This window comes from Pantherophis guttatus, chromosome 7 (assembly GCF_059756535.1).
Source record: "Pantherophis guttatus breed Tessera chromosome 7, ASM5975653v1, whole genome shotgun sequence".
Lineage (NCBI taxonomy): Eukaryota > Metazoa > Chordata > Lepidosauria > Squamata > Colubridae > Pantherophis > Pantherophis guttatus.
In genome coordinates, this window is record NC_142069.1 from 64834256 (window position 1) to 64853335 (window position 19080).

The following is a 19080-nucleotide window of genomic DNA, read 5'->3' on the forward strand; positions in this document are numbered from 1 at the left end:
GAGTATATACAGTATAGGTCTCTGCCTTTTGTTTTCACTTTAAATTGTTAGTTGTTTAAGTATTGGTCTTCATATCTGAGGTTGTAACTATTTGAATATTCAGCCATGCAGGAATGTTTATTTCTTTGGAAAGGTAAGCTGAGAAATTAATGTCTTCATCACTGTATTCAATTAAAGATTAAAGGAACTCATGATAAAATATAATAAATTCTACTTTCTCTAGATACATGTCTTTTGAAGATAACTGAACAGTTCTGTAGAGAACATTTGGTACCCTTCCTGCACTCAATTCCTACCTTGATGGCAGCATTGTGCATCAGACCTCTTTAACATAATTTTAATATATCTGTACGAAAAAAATCTTATTCTGGGTTGCCTGGTCATATTTGTTTTGGGTTAAATCTCTGCTTGTACATCCCTAAGGAACATAATTGAAGTCATGGAAGCTGATGGAATGAGTTTGGTGGTTGATAAGTAGGAAATGCTTAGATTTGGGGGCATATGTAGCCTTTCATGTGCAAAGTTCTCATTTTCAGATACCCCAGGCTACTGGCTTTCCTGATTTGCAATTAATTAGGATTCTGATTTGGGTTGAAAATTCCAATACCTATATGTCCTTTTATACATATTTCAGATCATGCTGGCTGAAGCAAATAATTGTAGCTGTAGTCAATAAATCAGTACACTCTAAAAGAAGTACTTATAGTCTCAGATGCATTCAAATTCAAATACATACTTTAGTAAAATGTATTCTGAGGCCAGTTTATGAAAATATCTACCAAATATTTTTTAAAGTATTTATCTTTTGTCTATTTTTGTGAACATATCCTTTTTTGTATCCCTGTGGACTAAATTTACATCTTGATTGTAGTGTAAAAGTTAAAAGCGCTTGAAAAACAAAATATAGGTATTTTTAAAATATATGTTTTAAAGTTTTAAAGCATGGATTGCACTACTTCTGCAAGGTTTGGAATGCAAAAAAAAATTATCAGCATAGTGATATTTTATAAATTATTGCAGTAATAAGGAAAAGAAGCCAACCCTAGCTGCTCGGTGTACAGAAGACATTGTTTTATGAAAGGGTTATAATGGTGGTACATTAGTATATATGAGCAGCATGCATGGTGTTGTTTAATAGTGTGAGGAGTAAAACTCAATCTCAAAGTTGTTGGAATACAAAACAATTTTATTGAAGCTTTTGCAAAAGCAGGCAAGAGACCACACCAAAATAATGAAAAAAGCATACTTTTATAATCATCCTACCCCTGTCATCTTACGCCACATCATTCCTTTCCAGACCTAGTTGATAGGCCCAGCCTGGTCACATGCTTTCCAACTGCCTAAAATCTATTATCACCTCTAAATATTTAAAGTTAGTTAAGTCCTTATTGTCACCCAAGCTTGCTAAGCATTCACCACCACGCCTCATGTTCCACTTCTTTGTTATTCCCTTATCGGTTCTCCTATTTCACAAGAATTGCAGCACAGTCTCAGCTGCCCAAGGTTGGCTTGACTATTTTCTTTGTTCATAGAGGCTTGAGAACAGTTAAAATGCTACAATGTATTTAATGCTCTCCTGCTAGTCCTGGTCTCCAAAAGGGAGAGTTTTTCTTGAAAGTTAAGGCTTATGGGATATTATCAGCAATACAATTGAAAAACAAATTTAAACATGGCTGTACCTTGGATACGTAGTTCATAAGCTATTTGCTAGTCTATATACTGAAAAATTATAACTTATTATATTGTATCCCACACTAGTGTACCCAGAAAGACTGACATGACTAACCCACTAAGATGTCCTCTAAAGCAATTCAGGAATTGCGTATAAGTGTGCAAGCATGCATGCTTCAAGCCAGTTTTTTACTCCTTGTGACTCTCTGGACTAGTCCATCATGGTAAGATTTTCAGATGTGGCTTGCTATTGCCTCCTTCCTATGGGGCGGGGGGGGGGGAGAGAGAGAGAGAGAGAGAGAAGGAGGGAGGCTCAAGGTTACTCAGCTGGAATAGAATTCAGCCTCCTGTTTTCTAGCCTGATGTCTTAATCATTACACCATACTGAATCTCGGTTCAAGAACTAGCTAAGCCATATTGTGATCTCACTTGCTCTTTTGCTATAGTACTCACCATTCAAATTATGAGTCACCCAGATTCATAAATTGTACCATTGTACCATATCTTCAAAAAAATCCTGGAGCACCAGAGAATTGCAAAAAAACTGATGTGGGTCCCATCTTCAAAAAAAAGAAGCACACAATACACACAAGCACACAATAGATACAAACTTAAAGTGAACCGCTCCAAACTCAATTGCAGAAAATATGACTTCAGTAACAGAGTTGTTAATACCTGGAATGGACTACCAGACTCTGTGGTCTCATCCCAAAACCCCCAAAACTTTAACCTAAAACTGTCTACTGTTGACCTCACCCCATTCCTAAGAGGTCTGTAAGGGGCGTGTATAAGAGCACCAGCATGCCTACCGTCCCTGTCCTAATGTTCCCTTTAATTGAACTCATTTTATGTATTCAATTCATGCTTATACTTATATATATTATCTAATATGTACTTGACAAAATTAAATTAAAAAAAAAACAGACTCAGGAAACTACAGACCAACCAGCCTAACATCAATACCTGGGAAGATCCTGGAGAAAATAATCCAAAAATGGATCTGTGAACATCTAGAAATAAATAGTTATAACTAGTTGTCAGCACGACTACTAGCAGTCTGTTAAAAACAGATCATGCCAAACCAATCTTATTTCATTCTTTGACAAAGTGACTAAATTAGTAGATCAATGAAATGCTGTGGACATAGTATACTTAGACTTCAGCAAGGCATTCTATAAAGTAGACCACAACCTACTTCTTGGTAAACAATAAAAATGTGGGATAGACAGCATCACCACCAGATGGATTTGTAACTGCCTGACAAGCTGTACTCAACAAGTAGTCCTTAATGGTACATCAACATGGAAGGATGTAAGAGTGGAGTACCACAAGGTTCCGTCTTAGGCCCAGTACTATTCAATATCTTCATAATTGATTTAGATGAGGGAATAGAAGGGGAACTGATCAAATATGCAGATGACACTAAACTGAAAGGAATAGCCAACACTCCAGAAGACAAGCTCAGGATCCAAAGAGATCTTAATAGACTTGAACATGGACCCTACCCAACAATATGAAATTTAATATGGAGAAAGGCAAGGTTTTACACCTAGGCAGGAAAAGCCAAAGGTACAAGTACAGATTAGGTGAAACCTGGCTCAAAAACAGTAACTGTGAGAGGAATCTTAGTAGACAATAACTTAAACATGAGCAAGCAGTGTGCATCAGCAGCCAAAAAAGCTAATACAATCCTTGGTTGAATAAACAGAGACATAGCATCAAAATCACATGAAGTATTGGTACCGCTTTATAAAGCCTTAGTAAGACCACACCTGGAATAATGCATCCAGTTTTGGTCACCACATTACAAAAAAAGAGGTTGAGACTTTGGGAAAAGTGCAAAGAAGAGCAACTAAAATGATTAAGGGCCTGGAGACAAAAACATATAAAGAAGGGTTGCAAGAATTGGGTATGGCTGGTCTAGAGAAAAGAAGGACTAGGGGTAATATGATAACAGTATTCCAGTATTTGAGAGGCTGCCACAAAGAAAAGGGGGTCAAATTATTTCCCAAAGCAGTAGAAGGCAGGACAAGAAACAATGGATGGAAACTAACCAAGGAGAGAGGTAACTTGAACAGTGAGGACAATTAATCAGTGGAACAGTTTGCATTCAGAAGTTGTAGGTGCTTCATCACTGGAGGTTTTTAAGAAAAGACTGGAGAGCCATCTATCTGAAATGCTATAGGGTCTACTGCTTGAGCATGGGGTGGTACTAGAAGACCTCCAAGGTACCTTCCAGCTCTATTCTGAATGAATGATTGGTTTATTGATTGATTGATAAATGTACTAACCCATGGGTGCCCAACCTTTTGGCTTGCCTGGCCGCATTTAGTGAAGAGGAATTATCAAAGGCCCTATATAAAATATACAATAAAAATAGATGTCCTTTTTGCCAACCAGCTAACAAATATTTGTAGGAAACACACAATAGTCATGGGGGATTTCAATTACCCTGATATCAATTGGAAAATTGATTCTGCAATTTTCAAGTGAGAAATCAAACAGGTTCCTAACCAACCTAGCTGACAACTTTGTTGTTCAAAAGGTAGAGCATGGAACTAGAGGGACAGCCATATTGGATTTAATACTTATAAACAGAGAAGAAGTGATAGAAGGAGTTGAAACTGCAGGAATCTTGGGTGAGAGTGACCATGTCATACTAGAATTCAACTTAACACAAACACAAGCAATAGAACATAATGACACCAGAGTCTTAGATTTTAAAAGAGCTGATTTTAATAAACTCAATATTGGGAAAGATTCCTTGGATGAAAATCCTAAAGGAGAAAACAACTCAAAAATCTTGGGAAACTCTGAAAAGTATGATCATAAAAGCCCAAACCAGCATAATATCACTGAGAAAGAAAAACAAAAATCCAAGAAGAAACCAGCATGGCTGCACAAAGATCTGACAAATTGAAAGTCAAAAAGGACAAGTACAAAAAATGGAAAGAGGACATAACTAAGGCAGAATATCAGCAGATAGACAGAATCTGCAAAGATGAAGTCAGGAAAGCAAAGGCTCAGAATGAACAAAGACTTATAACAAAAGTCAAAGATAATAAAAAAAAGTTTCTTCCAACATATAAATAACAAGAAAAAATCAAGGAAACAGTCGACCCTCTAAAGAGAGAAGATGGCAAGGAAATAACGGGCAACAGAGAGAAAGCAGCAGTGAGAGGGTGGTTGGATCTATTTTCCCCCTTGGAACTGTGGTCGTCTTGGCTTGGACCATGTCCTCTGTTGTGAGGGGACAAGGGACTTGGTCCTGTAAACATGTCTCTGAGACTCCCCATTCCTCTGTCTTCTCCCCAGTCCTTTATATATACCCTCAGGATATGGTCTTATTACCCAGTATGATGATCAATGTACTCAGCAGCGGAGCTTCTTGGTCTGCGAGACTGCCCCCTCTCGCAGGCTTGGCCCTCCATTCTATCGAGGGCCTACCTCGATGACGGGCTCTGGAGTCCCGAGAGGTGGCATGCCGCGAAGAGGGGGCTGCGGGGTTTTTTAAAATTGTCCTTGTCTAAACTTTTAAGGGGTTCGGGGAGGGGGGAGGGGGGTGGGATTGAAATTAGGGTTGTGGGTTTGGGGGATAACCCACTAGGGGGAGAGTCGGGCTTGGCCAGGACGTCCGGCGGGGGTGGTGGGGAATCCGGAGGGGGTCGAGCTGGTCCAGATTGTGTTTCTACCATCAGTACTGTGTGTGGGAGAGGTAGATATGGCGGGAGCAGGGGGCCATATCATGTTAAGGGAGCACGCGCCCGCTGTCTTCAAGCGGTAGAGTGCTCCGGCCCCCAAAGCTCCACCCGTGCTCCAGGTAGTACAGACCTTCAGGGCCCGGGCCTTCGCCTGATGTTGTGCAACGCCAGGTCTGTAGTAAATAAAGCCCCCCTCATCTGTGATCTTGTTTACGAGGGGGGAGCGGACCTGGCGGGTATTACGGAGACCTGGTTGGGCCCAGAGGGAGGGGTCCCTCTGGTAGAAATGTGCCCACCAGGTTTCCACGCATTCCATCAGCCAAGGCCACAGGGGAGGGGCGGGGGAGTAGCGGTTATTATTAGAGAAGGCCTTAGGCCGAGGGAGACCACTGTACCTCAGACAGCTGGCTGTGAGTCCCTCTTTGTGAAGTGGGGCCATGGGGTTCAGAGGGGTTTGCTGATCACGTACCTGGCTCCCTGCCACGTGGCGGCAGCCCTGCCCGAGCTACTCAACGTTATTGCCGCGGTGGCGGTTGATACCCCCAGACTTATGGTCATGGGGGATTTCAACCTGCCATCCGTGGGTGAGGCGTCTGAGGTGGCTCGAGAGTTCATGGCTTCCATGATGGCCATGGACCTGACCCAACTAATTCATGGCCCTACGCACATTGGGGGAAACACACTGGACTTGGTTTTTGTCTCTGGACAGTGGTTGAGTGATCTTGAGATAGGGGATATAGTCATCGAGCCCTTGTCATGGTCAGATCACTCGCTCCTTCGCCTTGACCTTCGAACCGCGGCACCCCGCTGCAGGGAGGCGGAACCGGTAAGATGGTACCGCCCCAGGCGCCTGATGGAACCTGATAGGTTCCAGAGGGAGCTTGGGCCAATCCCGGAGGTTCTGGCTCACGCCTCATCTGGGGACCTAGTGGCCGCCTGGGATAGGGCGGCTGCTGGAGCCCTGGATCGAGTCGTGCCTTTGCGGCCTCTGACCCGGCGCCGATCTCGCCTGGCTCCTTGGTTCACCGAGGAGCTGAGGGAGATGAAGCGCCGGAAAAGACGCCTAGAGAGCTGTTGGAAGGCTAGTCTTTCTGAATCTGACCGAACATTGGTAAGATCCCATATTAGGAGTTACCTAGTGGCGATAAAAGCAGCAAAATGTACTCATTTTGCTGCTCTTATTGCGTCATCAGATAATCGCCCGGCCACCCTGTTTAGGGTGACCCGCTCCCTGCTCCATCAGGAAGCGCGGGAGGACCCCTTGGAGGGAAAAGCCGAGGATTTTGTTCAGTATCTGTATGACAAAATCACTCAGATTCGGGCAAGTCTGGACTCTGACGGGATAGATCCAGCGAGGGTGACGGAGACAGGTCTTGAGACTGTTATCTGGGATGAGTTTGATCCTGTGACCCCAGATGACGTGGACAGGATTCTGGGTAGATTGAACGCGACCACATGTTTGTTGGACCCGTGTCCCTCCTGGTTAGTGCTGGCTTCCCGGGAGGTGACGCGAGGCTGGCTCCAGGGGATTATAAATGCTTCGTTGGGTGAGGGTGTCTTTCCCGCCGCCCTGAAAGAGGCGGTGGTAAGGCCTCTCCTCAAGAAGCCATCCCTGGACCCGGCAATATTGGCTAATTATCGTCCAGTCTCCAACCTTTGCTTTGTTGCGAAGGTTGTTGAGAGTGTGGTTGCGCGACAGCTACCCCAGTACCTGGATGAAGCGGCGTACCTAGATCCGTTCCAGTCGGGCTTCAGGCCTGGGTACAGCACGGAAACGGCATTGGTCGCGTTGGTTGATGATCTCTGGAGGGCTCGGGACAGGGGTTGTTCCTCTGTCCTGGTCCTGTTAGACCTCTCAGCGGCTTTTGATACCATCGACCATGGTATCATGCTGCACCGGTTGGAGGGGTTGGGGGTGGGAGGCACCGTTTTACGGTGGTTCTCCTCCTTTCTCTCTGACCAGTCGCAGTCTGTGTTGACAGGGGGGCAGAGATCGACCCCGAGGCCCCTTATATGCGGGGTGCCGCAGGGATCGGTTCTCTCGCCCCTTCTGTTCAACATTTATGTAAAGCCGCTGGGCGAGATCATCCGTGGTTTCGGGGTGAAGTACCATCTGTACGCTGACGACACCCAGCTGTACATCTCCACCCCGGACCACCCCAACGATGCCCTTGAAGTGATGTCCCAGTGCCTGGAGGCCGTACGGATCTGGATGGGGAGAAACGGGCTCAGACTCAACCCATCCAAGACCGAGTGGCTGTGGTTTCCAACGTCCCGATATAGTCAGCTGACGCCATCGCTGGCTATTGGGGGCGAATCACTGGCCCCCACGGAAAGGGTTCGCAACTTGGGCGTCCTCCTGGATTCACGGCTGTCTTTAGAAGAACACCTGACGGCCGTGACCGGGAGGATTTTTCATCAGGTTCGCCTGATTCGCCAGTTGCGTCCCTTTCTAGATCGGGACTCGTTACACACAGTCACTCATGCCCTCGTCACCTCTCGTCTGGACTATTGTAACGCTCTCTACATGGGGCTCCCCTTGAGGTGCACCCGGAGGCTCCAACTGGCGCAGAGTGCGGCCGCGCGGGTGGTTATGGGAGCAACATGGAGCTCCCATGTAACACCTCTCCTGCGCGAGCTGCACTGGCTCCCGGTGGTCTTCCGGGTGCGCTTCAAGGTGCTGGTTACCACCTTTAAAGCGCTCCATGGCTTAGGACCTGGTTACTTACGGGACCGCCTACTACCATCAACAGCCTCCCACCGACCAGTACGCTCCCACAGAGAGGGGCTCCTCCAGGTGCCGTCGGCCAAACAATGTCGGCTGTCGGCCCCCAGGGGGAGAGCCTTCTCTGTGGGGGCCCCGACGATCTGGAATGAGCTCCCCCCAGAGATACGGAGGATTCCGGATCTGCGCACCTTCCGCCACGAGTTGAAGACGCTTTTATTTCATCAAGCCGGCCTCGCCTAATTCTTCTCCCTTTAAACTGTAAATTTTAAATTTTTAAATGTATTTTAAAATTATGGGTTTTTAATTAGTATTAATTCAGCCAAATTTATTTAATTCATTTTTATTTGATCTTAAATTTTGTATATTTATGTGTTTTATTTCATGGCTGTGCACCGCCCTGAGTCCTTCGGGAGTAGGGCGGTATAGAAATTCAATAAAATAAATAAATAAATAAATAAACTCATTCTTTGCATCAGTCTTCATGCAAAAAGAAACTATAGCCCAGCCTACCAAAAACACAGCTATAAAAGACAGACTAGAAACAAAAATTAAAATAAGCAAAAAATAGTAAGAGAACACCTGTCTGATCTTGATGAATATAAATCAATGGGACCTGATGGATTACATCCCAGAGTTCTAAAGGAGCTGGCAGAGGTCATCTCAGAACCACTGCACCATATCTTTCAAAAATCCTGGAGCACCAGGGAAATACCAGAGGACTGGAAAAGGACTGGAAAAGAGTTGATGTGGTTCCCACCTTGAAAAAAAAAGGGGGTGGGGGGAGAAGTACACATATAAACTGGGTGAAACCAGGTTTAATAGCAGTAACTGTGAGAGGGATCTTGGAGTCTTAGTGGACAACCAGCTAAATGCATTGTGCAGCCAGCAGTGTGCAGCAGCCAAAAAAGACAATGCAATCCTAAATTGCATTAACAGAGGGATACAATCAAGATCAAGTGAGGTACTAATACCACTCTATAAAGCCCTAGTAAGACCACACTTAGAGTACTGCATTCAGTTTTGGTCACCACACTATAAAAAAATTTTTGAGACTCTAGAAAAAATGCAGAGAAGAGCAATCAGGATGATTAGGGGACTGGAGACTAAAACATATGAAGAGTGGTTACAGGAACTGGACATGGCTAGTCTAGTGAAGAGAAGGACCAGGGGAGACATGATAGCAGTCTTCCAATATTTGAGGGGCTGCCACAGAGAGGAGGGGGTCAAGCTATTTTCCAAAGCACCTGTAGGCCAGACAAGGAATAATGGATAGAAACTGAACAAGGAGAGATTTAACCTGGAAATAAGGAGAAATTTTCTGACAGTGAGAACAATCAACCAATGGAACAGTTTACCTTCAGAAATTGTGGGAGCTTCATCACCTAAGACTTTCAAGAAGTGATTGGACTGCCATTTGTTAGAAATGGTGTAGGGTCTCCTGCTTGGGGGGGGGAGGGGTGTTGGACTAAATGACCGACAAGATAACTTCCAACTCTGTTAATCTGTAAATCTATATAGTTAAGTTTACACTTACTATATGTGAATGTAGAAAGATCTAACAAATGGACATAGTGTTTTTAATCAGGCTACAAATGGTCAAAATTTGACTTTACTGAACAGCTAATGAAAAGAATACATAATTTTGAATCTTATTATTATTGCATAGTCAATCTGATGATGTTCAGACTGGACTTGGCATTTTTGTCTGCCTATCAAGTCCTTCCCAAGGATGTGGGGTAGATAGGTGTGGATTTATTATTTGCTTATTTTTCACATGTTTGAACCACCCATCTCTCTCACATCCTGGCAAAGAGTGAATTAAAGTTCTAAAATGTTTATATGTAGTTGTGCATGAGAAGACTGGATGTTAGTCTTCTGCTCTTGATATGCCAATAATTTTTTTTGTGAGTTTCAAATTTTTAGGAGCTTGGGACAACCTCTCTTTAGTACCATTCCCTTAGTTTGAAATTATAATATAAGAATTTGCTTTAGCAGGAAAATAAAGCTCTTTTATGCTACACATTCTGATCTCACTTGCAAACAAGTTGATGCTGCTTTTGATAAAAGAGGGGGAGAAGAAGTATTTCAGTCTCACCTTCTTGCCTGAAACTCCAGGGTCTTGCCTGCCTTTTGACTCAATTGCTCCCTTGGCATGGCTACATACTTGAGCAAATAGAAAATATAATGAGAAACTGGCTTCCTTGTGGTATTTCCAGTTGGAAATAAAAGAAGGAATATATTTTATTATACAATTCCCAAATGGAAGTCTATTGAGAAAACTTGTTTCTCATAACACTTTATATTTGCTTAAAAAAAGATATATGACAAGAAATCTTCTCAATATATACAGTATTGTTACTATGGCTGAGTAACTCAGACAACTAGCCCTGGAAGCCTGTTTGGAGATAATGTTAAATAAACAGTTAATTTAAAACTAACCAAAGACTAGGTAGAACAGTCATTGCCTTTTCTTCTTAAGGACAGGTAGATTCATTTGCATGTCCAGATTAGATACTAGCATCAATAAAATGAACTTTAAGTCCCAGTTGATATAAATACAAACAATCTAGATGAATGGTTTAGACTTGAAAATGATTGATCAAAGCCATATGGTTAGGAAATTGTACCCTACCTCATGCTTGTTTAGTAGATTTGTGGACACAGTAAATCTTAGTAGTTTTTCAAACTTTGCCAAAAGATTTTATCTATACAAGCTCCTGGAGAACCTGTGCATTCAAAAAAATTCTTGAGTTAAATGAACCATGCACTCTGATGTGTAAGTATTGGTCCTAGATATTTCTTGGTCATATGCAGTTCCAGCCACTCACCCAAGAAAATGTGGTCTTGTTTTTTTAGTGATCCAACTTTATCTTAAACTTCTCAGTTCCATCCCTATCCATCCAAAAATGCAGTCATTTAGAGTAGACATAATGGATCCACCAATATTGTACAGACACAGAATAAATGTGATTGTTCCACATAACAATAATGTGAATATCTTCAATTTCAGCTAAAACATTGAGTCCATTTTTTAAATTTCACATTATAGATGTGTCATTTTATTCACAGTTTGATTTTTTTTGTATTCTGAATGTATAGTATGTGTATTATAGTGATGAAAGGAACAGCGTTTTTTCTCTCTCCATTTCTCACTAACCGAGTATATTTCATGATTAATATTAGGTAGTATGAATGCCTTACTGCAGCTACTTGGATATTTGTCATTGACAAATTAACAAAATTAACTTGTTGAAATCAGTCTGCCTACACCATCCATAATTAAAACACCAGTAATAATGAAATAGCCTATAATTAATCTTCTTTTAAATATCTAATGAAAATGTTGATTGTTTATATGAAATGATACATTTCTCAGATGTTATGATATCTATATTTTAGAGGATTGATGAATGGAAATGGTGATAAACAGATACATACATTTGTATAGAATTTTTTGAAAGCACAGTTGCAGGTGAATTTAAATGCTATTCAGTCATTTAAGAATCAGCAGTCAAGGTTAGCAGTTGAGCAGTCAATTTATCATATATCCAGATGTACCTTTTAATGAGGAAAATGTATGATTGGTATAAGCAGCTGCAACTGGTCATTGTTGCTGTAAGTTCTTTGTTCAAATACATATCCAAGCCTGCATGCAGCTACCCAAGAAGCTTGTACAAAATGGAAAAACAGATTTTCTGCTATGGTCTTCTCATGGACATTGTAAGCACACAATGATGTATTAAAACACAGGTATGCCTTTTCTCTGCTAATTTTTCCCCTGGATTCTGCTGCTGAGTTTGGAACTTATACTACTCTAAACAATGTAGGAAGATGTCGTAAAGTTACGAGATATGGGGAAAAAATGGACACATGTTGCTTGAGATTTGTAGTTTCAAAGTTCATGAAGAATTGTGCTCAGGCTGAATTAAAATAGTAATAATAAAAAAGGAGATAATGGATTGTGTTGCAGCAACCTAGGAGAGTGCATTCTTGAAAACATTTCAATTACTGAATTTCATCCCTGCCCAGTTATCATTAGAAAGAATTGGAGTACCTATACATACCTGGCTTCAGAAATAACCATGCAATATTAAAAAGGATCTCTGCATGTTTGGAAACTCTTCTTCAGAAGCAGTTGCAGAGCTTTATCTTGGGACAAAGGTAAAACAATCTTTTGGAGGCAGTGAATGTATTTTTAATTTGGATTTTCATTTTACAGGTGTTCTCACAAAGTGGCTATCATGGGGGAGAGCTTGTCTATTCACAAGATGACTGCCCTGATCGATGTGATTATCCAGTTGAAGGAGGGAGTGCTGAGATTACCTTAAACCAGCTTCTCTAGTGCTAGGAGGGTCTCTGAAACCACAATTTAAATTTTACTTCTTTTCTGAGGAGGTGGACATTAGCTTTATTTCTCAAGAATGCTGATTAATATCCAAAAACATTTCCTGGAAATAAAGCTGATGTTGGAGACTGGTGCTTTGCTTTGCATTATGCCCACTTTTCATATAAAAATAATATATATGTATATATATATATATTTCAAAATATTTAAATGAAATGAGCTAGCAGCTAGATTCTTATTCAGGAATACTTAAAAGTGTAGCACATGCAGTCAGCTTGTGCTTCCCAGTGAACATACATGCTCATGTGACTTCATGACTCTAAATAAAATATAGGTTCATTCTATGGCTCCTGTTAGTAAAAGGGCTGGAATGAATTTCGGGAGCCATGCTTTCTCTAGCTCATTCTTCTTTCCAACCCAAGAGAATATTGGAAAAAGATCATAAACTGGGCTTGGGACCCTGTCCATCTGCCAAAAAAATAAAAAATAAAATAAATCAATAACTGAACAAGTCCACAGAGCATAGGGATAGAGGAAAGATGAGTTTGAAAATGAGCAAGATTGGCACTTTGGCAGTGGTTCAGACTACTGCTAACTGGTCTTTCAAAACAAAACAAAAAATGGTTTAAGATAATTATTGCTTAATTTGAAAAACAGCCACTGTAAAGGTCTTAGCGTATGTGACATATGTATTTGTTTATTTTTGTGTCTTTGTGTTACAAACACTGCTCATTGTGGCTAAAGGTAATAAGGATTTAAAGCAATGTGTTAGTGTCTAAGCATCCAACCAAATAAAAAGCAATTTCAGTAGTCAGTCCAGCCTAAATGAGCATACCTACCTGAACACTAACATCTCTGCTGCTAGTGGAAACTCATCATGTAGAGGAAAATATGTGATGTAGTTGCAAAATTAAGTGTTTTCAAAGTTGTTCATGTGATCTTAATTCATAATAAGTCAGTTATTTGTCAAAAAGAAAGAAATAGGAATTCTCATATTTTACCATTATTGCTTTATGTAAATTACATTCAATTTGGTGGTGAGTTGCATCTGGAGTTTTATACTGTAATTATTAAGTTCACATGTAATGAAATTGGCAGATGTAATAAATTGGTACTGTATATTTGTATAAGAGTTGTTAAAAACAGGAAAAAAATTGAAGAACGAAACATGAAAATTAGATAAAAGAATCACAAGGCATTTATTATTAACCCATTGTTTTGCTTTATGAGTAGTACAGTACAATCTGGAAAAAAGAGATTATCTCCCAATCCAAGATAGAATTAATGAAATACCTTTTAAAAAGAAAAAGAATGCTACATACAAATGGATGATAAATTGATAGGTGATTTAAATTGTGTGGGTTTTTTTACTTTAAAACACAGTATTTTAAAATTATTTGAATTGCATTGCAAACCATGGCACATATTTGCATATATTACACGCTACAGAGTAAATGTTCAGCAAGTAAGCAGCAATAAATGGCATCCCTTATGTGAAGCATATACTGTTGCAAAATCCACAAATTAGTGGTATGGGTGGGTGATAAGAGGAAACACTTTCAGCTGTTCTTCTGTAAATATATACTCCAATTTATTCTTCTAGGAATAGGCTTGGTTTTGAGACCTTTGGTTGCTGAGCTTATTTTCTGTATGAAGAAATTGATTGTTGCTGAGTCCCTTGACATGAGAATCTTCTACTTTTCAGTGTAACCTACCTGAAGTTGAACAATTTAAATAACTACTGGATAAGTTGTCTGTACAGAAAAATACTGTATAGCACTGGCATTCATTCCTTTTCCATCTTGTCCTACAACCATTCCCAAAACCAGTTCACACTGCAGCATAGCCACAAAGGCTATTAGGATTTCTACTCCTTGTTGGAAGATTTAGAAATTAATCCAAGTAATAACTACTGAGCCTATCAGGAAATTAGGCAGGGCTTTTATAGCTGTAGTTTGGAGCTCCTGGCATTCTACAGCAATGTTTCTCAATCTTGACAATTTTAAGGTATATTGATTCTGGTTAGGGAATGCTGGAAGCTGAAACCCACACATCTTAAAATAGTTTGAGAAATACTGTTCTTTTGAAACAGTTTGTCCATAACTGCCAGTATTGATGTATGGATGTGTGCAAGATGGGAACAAGATAGGGAACATGATGAAAATATCATAATGCAAATGCCACCCCTTCTACACATACATCCTGACATCATGCTTATGTACAAAAGGGTGTAATCCTATTTTGTCATTTTGTTGAAAGTAACAAAGTTCTGTGGATGCCCATACAGTGTACACACGTATATAAAATTAGTGCAGAATAGTGAGATAACATTTTAGCTGTATTACTCTAAATTAGTCTATGCTGATCTGGAGTAAGCCCCACTGAACCATGGCCCTTTGGCCTGGTAAAACCTACAGATCCTTTCTCAGAAAAATGTATTTAAATGTTTAACTTAAAATATATAGTATTACGAAGTATTACTGAAATACAATTATGTGATTCTTAAATAGTTAACAAACATTTTTTGTATTCTAGAGGCCATACATTTCTTTGTTACCTACATAAATAGAACAGAAAGCTATTTTCCAGAGGCTAGAGAAGTAAGGTTGTAACTGTTTTTTCCACCCAGGTTTCCAGACCCATTGAAATATATCCAAAGACCCCCAGGTGAAGAACTGGGCCAGAATCCTCTACACTGGATATTAATTTTGTAACTTCAGAATTTCCCATAATTGCAATTATGAATAAGTTTTTATGGCTATGATCATTCCTGAAAATCATGATTTGGAGATGACACATTAATCCAGTGGGGCTCACATTTGGAGACAACACATTAACCCATGCTAGCTGGGGAATTCTGGGAGTTGAAGTCAATGCATCTTATAGTTGCCATGGTTGAGAAACACTACATTAATTTAATGGTGCAAACTATTGCTGCATTGTAATACAAAAAAAAGCTTCCATCTTTTTCGTAATCATCTTTTGTTTATGTAGGGGTCATGTTATAGGTTGTTAAGCCTTAAATAACTATAAATAAATAAGTCCTTATTTTCTCAATATATTAATAAAAACAAAAACTACTTTGTATGTATATCTAAATAAAACATCCTTGTATATTCTTTTAAGGTGGTCAACTATAAACTGTGGATTGTAGCACTCCTATTATGTAGTCCTATTATGAACTACACGCTGTCAGATCCTTTATTGTTCCTTGTCCAGGTTTTTATACAAGTATTTCCATTTTTATGTATACATACTCTTGATTTTAGTCTTTTAGGGACTCAACATTTCAAAGTCTCATCTTAATTAATTAATTAGCAATATTAATTGCTGTTTCAAGATAACTTCAAGATAATTTTTCCAATGTTGTGCAGCATTTTGAGCCATTTTTTGATGAGTTTTCGTGATCAGCAGTGCTTCTGTTCAATGAAGCACATCTATGAATGAAGGCAAGTTGGCAATCCTAAATACATGACTCATAAGTAAGCCATACATGTTTACATGTTACCTCAAATAAATGTGTGCTGTGAGATTAGATTTAGAGGTTTTCTACGAAGTATATAAGTGCTTTGTTCAAAATCTTAAGGTAATTTCAGAAAACATAGCCTGCGTTATACTAAAAGTGTATTTCTCTTTGGAGATAGGCAAGGGACACGTGGATGTGCCATAATTTTCCAATTTATAATGCACTTTGAGATAAACTACAGGACAATAACTGTTTCTCGGGGAAAGTTTTTCACGGTTAATAAGGTGATCAGTTAAATGAAGGTATTGTAAATATTTGCTGTGTCAAAGACCAAGGAGAAACAATACTAGAACTGGCTGACTAATGAAATAAAACATTATTCTCAAAAGCATTTTAAGATTTGATGAGGGAAAGTTGACACTATGGCATCTGTTCAAATCATGAATCTAGTAGCTATAAAAGAAGAAGAAACAATTATGAAATATTTCAGAAAATACTGTTTGCTGTTACTTAATGACTCCAGGGAATAAAACATTGCTGTTTTCTTCATTTGCAAATCTCTGACATTGTCACAAACACTGCAATACTTCATTATAATGATCAAGACTGCTTGTCCATGCAATCACAGACACCAAAATAAATGCTGTGAGTGAAGTTCTGCAGTAAAATTAAACTAGTAATATTAATGAACTGTATTTAAAACCCAGATAACCATGCAGTTTTTTAAAGGAGTTCAATATGAATGGGTGGAACTATTTGGTTCACAATAATTTTAATTGTGCATCTCCTGCAGAACTCTACCATGAAGAATAGAGCCAGGTTCTGTAATCCAATCTATGAGAGTGAAAAAAAGACTTGACATCGTTTGATATAGGTCCATGGAAAAACTTTGAAAGTGACCCTATTTATAAGATATTGCTGATGATGACATAGACTCTATATACATGCAAGCAAAAGCATAACTAAACTTGGTTTTCCAGTATAATAACTTTTGCATATGAAAATCTACACTCGGATTTAAAAGTACTATCCATAAAAAAACATAGGGCATTCTGAAAGGTACCTTTATCTTTACTTCTCCCATATAAAACAGATGACCGATTCACCCAGCCATTCTTCACATTATCAAAGTTAAAAGCAGTTGTCTTTTGCAATGCTTCTGTACTCAATGTATATGGAAGTGATAGCCTTCTATGCTGTCAGTCTGAGCATGAATATGAAGTACTTAAAAGGTCAACTATTTGGACTTCAATTTATAGTTAGTGCTAAGACTTAACTCTAGAAAGCTGTTATGCAAAATCAGTTATTTCCTATGACCATGTTCCTTTGCTCTTACAGCTTCTAAACTTTTCTCTCAAAATATCTATTTGAGAAGTATCTAGGCAAAAGAACAATTCTTATACTGCTTATTTTGGAGAGATTCTATTTTTTGCTCCAGAGGATGTATATTGAAATTAAAGATTAAAGTATTTCAAAGTAAAATAAACTTTAAGACAGGGAGGACAGTTTCAGAAGCACAATTCTTACTTATCTTTATAAAAATTCGCAGATGAGTTTTTTCTTTGGCATGCTGAACATTATCTATACGGGATCCAAACTTCATTTAACTTTTGTCTAAATTGAATCAGTTTCTCTAGCCTGAGTTTCTATGTGGTTCTCATAGTATTTCTCATTTTCCTTCATCTTATTGCTTTAAAACTAGGGCTACCATTTTCTGGGTTACAAATCATTGGCTCTTCACTTCCATCCAGTGGTTCTCCAGGCTTTTGCTGTTCAACCCACCTGCAAAGTCTGAATTTTGGAAGCAGATCTTTTCATTGGAAGATCCGTTCCAGCATTCAAAAGGTGCAGTTTTTTATGTATGTTCATGTGTTGGATAGAATAAATTGGTTGCAACTCACAAAAAGTCTAATAAACCCACATGAATCCTTGTTGATATACAGTAAGATGATTATCATTCTGGAAGTCATAACATGTTTATTATGCCTCATATGGTGAAATCCTAAATATGAAATTAAAAGCCAAATCCTGTTGGATTCAAAGGGACATATTCCCTAGTATTTGGGTATAGGATTGCAGATTATACTTTTTACACGGCAAGTACTGATTCCATTTAAGGGCTATTGTTACAAGAAAACACATACAGGTATGAGCAATTATGAGTGTATATAGAGTAGCCTATTACCTTCTTATGTGATATAGAAAGGCTAAATGGCACCTGCAGTCATTTTATTTTTGTTCCAAAATAATACTGCAAGCCCATCATTTAGTTCTACAACACAAGGAGTTATAGTAATATGGCAAATAGTAAGACAAATTCAGTGTCTTCTCTTTTGTGTTTTTCTTTTCGTTTTGCTGATGAAGTGCTCTTGCTTTTGGACTGAGAGACAAAATACACACACAGATAAAGAGTACATGAACACAAAAACTTTCAGAAATAATTGCAGGCATTATACTTGAAGATGCTAAATTTGTGACCAGATTAATTGTGTAGTGTATCTATAAAGTCCTAGATGATCTTTCCAAGATATTTTATTTTAGCAGACTAAAAGGGTAAGCAGTTATTAAAGAGAAGAGCAAATTATTAAAGCTGAACACTCCATTCACTTTAGTAGTTTCCTGATTGAATCTCTAAGTTGTGGGCTAATAGTTTCCACAATAACAGTCTACAATTCTACAGTCAAACCACCCTGTTATAGAAAAACTCCCTCCTGATACTTTTTTTCATGAGATACATTAGCTATAAAATTCAATCCATTTCTAATAGCAGAAGCTGAAACGCCTGGTATATTTCTCAGTAAATAGGTCTTGTATTCCTCTTGGAAACTTTAGTTCTCAAAATAATTAATATCATATGTTCATCTCCTTTGTTCAAGAACTTACTTGAACTTGGCTATACTTCTCTTCATCTGGACATTCATCTTTCTCTTGTTACAAGGCTTTATAGTTCTTTTTGACATGTTAACTTTTGTAGCCTGACAGTATCATTCTAGGCACCCTTCTGCAGAAATCTACATGGTCCATGAGAACTTATTGTTAAGAAACAAGCAGTGATGTTTCAAATGAATGATGATCAGTATACCTTGTCCTTCCTTAAATCAAGTGTTCTTGATTGAGAGATCCTAGGTAAGTATGGGGATGCCTTATGTCCAAGCTGAAGGAATGTCAG